The sequence below is a fragment of the Solanum pennellii genome, chromosome 4 (genome assembly GCF_001406875.1).
Source record: "Solanum pennellii chromosome 4, SPENNV200".
NCBI lineage: Eukaryota > Viridiplantae > Streptophyta > Magnoliopsida > Solanales > Solanaceae > Solanum > Solanum pennellii.
In genome coordinates this window covers 65,917,366-65,920,131 of record NC_028640.1, presented here as the reverse complement: position 1 = coordinate 65,920,131, position 2,766 = coordinate 65,917,366, and the positions used below count along the sequence as shown (strand labels likewise).

Genomic DNA, 2,766 nt, shown 5'->3' with positions numbered 1-2,766 from the left:
TGTGGATATCCATTTACCACAATACAAAATAAACACAACATGTTTAATTAAAACAAACACACAAGAGATTATAATTTGTATTTTTAAATAAATAATGGATATAATACTAAATTAATTGTCAAGTTAAATTATTCAATTAATTTGTCAATTTAAAAAATCAAAAAATAATTGATTATTTTGTGTCTTTTTATCCTTAATATCAAATACTATTTCTTTGCTTTCATATTAGTTGAACATTTTTCATTTTATACGATGCTTAAGAAATCACATATAAAAAAATAATTTTACTAATTTATCCCTTAAAAAACTTCTTGGAAATTTTTTAAGCTAATGTGAACACATTAAAAAGATTATTACAAGGCAATATAGAAAAAGTTTAATAAAAACTTTCTTAATTTAGTAAGGTGTACAACTAATACGAGATAACTATTTTAAGATGATACACTTATGATACATTTACAACCCAGGCAGAATATCTTTTAGGGAAAATTTCATATCTGTCAAATGGGTTTAAGCAAATAATGCTCCATAACTATATTTATTTAATTACACTCCATGATTATAGTTTAGTTTGCTATAGAACTTTAGATTTGTATATTTTAATTTTTCATTTTAAATTTTTTTTAAAAAAATTCTTTTAATAAATGGATACATGCGCTAAATACAATAACATAAAATTTACAATATCTCGTGATTCACTCTAATCGTTTTTTAATAAAATATTTTATCCAAAATGAGTTCCACTATGATATTAACACCTATATTCATACAAATTAATTACTATATATAAGTATGTGCATATATATATAGAAATACAAATATTTGTATAAAATATGGAACTATTTGTATAAATATAGAACTATTTTTATTGGTATATAATTATAAATTGTATATGTGTATGAACATATAACTTAAATATACAAATATATAAATACACCCCAATATAGTTATGTATATAGATGTGTATAAATAATAATTAATAAATCTATAAATTGCTATACATATTTAGGATTTATATAAATAATTATAATTATCCATATCTGTCCAGATCTAATGAACCACCTTTTGTTTTCCCTTTCAACTATTTTGACTTTCCTTTTCAATTTCTCTAGGTTTTGCAATAGTTTCTACATTGAACTCAAAATAATCTTGTGTGAAACTCAGTGAAGATTTGGACGGCTGCCTGCAAAATCTTGTATTGAACCAATAAAAATATTTGGATGCGACCTGAAATAGTGAAATCGCGATTGGAAGGGAGAGAGTGAATTTTAAAATTCAAATTGGATGCGTATGAGTGGTTTCAAGAGAGATTTAGAGAATAAAGAGAGGAGAGATAAAATTGTATTTGTATAAATGAGTATATGAAAGTCAGGAAGTCAATACCATTGATATATATACTTAAACACATAAAATTTACCTTATATACACGATGTATTTTTTTTACTTTGTCCCACTCCCTAGATGCGTACTATCCAATAGCTATTTCTACTGCGCCCCAGTCATAAACCTTCAAAATCTGTGGCATATCAAAAAGGTTTTATCATGGACTTTGGGAAATTTGCAGAGATATTATTGGTGCTGTGATTTGCGAAAAATTTGTCTGCTAAACTTTTACGATGTTGAGAAAACTTGATAGAAATTTATAGGAATATTTAGCATTAAATTTGGAATATATATGACGATCTAATAAACTTGATTTCACTTTTAGATAATCATATTTTTAATTTTTTATTGTCACTTTCTTACTGCCACTTGATTCGATAAATCTCACATACAAGCAGGTTATTTAAATATAATCACAAGTAATTTTATTTAATAGAATTTATCATAAATAAAAATTAATTGATAATATCGATTAATTATTATTTATGATATATTCAATTAAATAAAATCACTTGTAATTATATTTAAATAACATTCTTATATGCGGAATTTATCAAATGAAGTACAGCAAAAAAGTAACAAGAAAAATTCAAAATATGATTAATCACACTAATCTGATTTAAAATATCTAAATATAAAATCAAATTTTTTAGATAATAATTAATGGTGTCATATTTCATTCCAAATTTAATACCTAAATATCCCTATGAAATCCTACCTAATTTTCTCAACATCTTAGAATTCAACAAACAAAATTATTCGCAAATGACAACACTAACATCTTGGTGAATTGCTCAGAATCCATGACAACCTTTTTAATATGTCGGGATAAATTTATTGGGCGAAAAACTATATATATATATATATATATATATAATCGAAAAATCCTTTTGTTAACTCAAGACGTTAAATAAGATCGAAAAATTTAACTAAAGAAGAGGAAGCTAAAAATAAGACATTGTTTATAGAAGAAGACTCTTGGATTGGAGAGTTGGGTTGTTTTTGGATTGCTTACAAATCTATAAGACCACCCATATTTATACGATGATGCTAGAAATTTTCTAGATATTTCTACAAAAAAAATTCTATTGAACTTTGTCTTCTACCCTAAAATATCTAGATATTTCTTGAAGATAATTATAATAGATTTAAACTAGACTATTCTAGAATCTATACTGAAAAAAATATAAAATTTCAAAAATTAAAGTTGTCATTTTTCACATGAATGACAGTCTAAAACTTAATTATTTGAACTTTGATAGAACCTCAATATTGCTATAAATTACAATAATCAAAAAGCTTATTTGAAAATAATTATTTATCAAAAATATTTGACTCAAGTAATTAATCATTTATTATATAGATGTCAAACAAAAAATAATA

General features: G+C 23.8%; 1 long non-coding RNA gene across 1 annotated transcript; it reads right to left on the bottom strand.

Annotated features, from left to right (window-relative positions):
* Window positions 1-944: 944 nt before the first annotated feature.
* LOC107016294 lies at window positions 945-2,379 on the bottom strand. The gene is made up of 2 exons (XR_001456446.2): window positions 1,418-2,379; window positions 945-1,227 (listed from the first exon to the last, which is right to left on the bottom strand). It is a non-coding gene; the product is annotated as an uncharacterized LOC107016294 (long non-coding RNA).
* Between the last annotated feature and the right edge of the window lie 387 nt (window positions 2,380-2,766).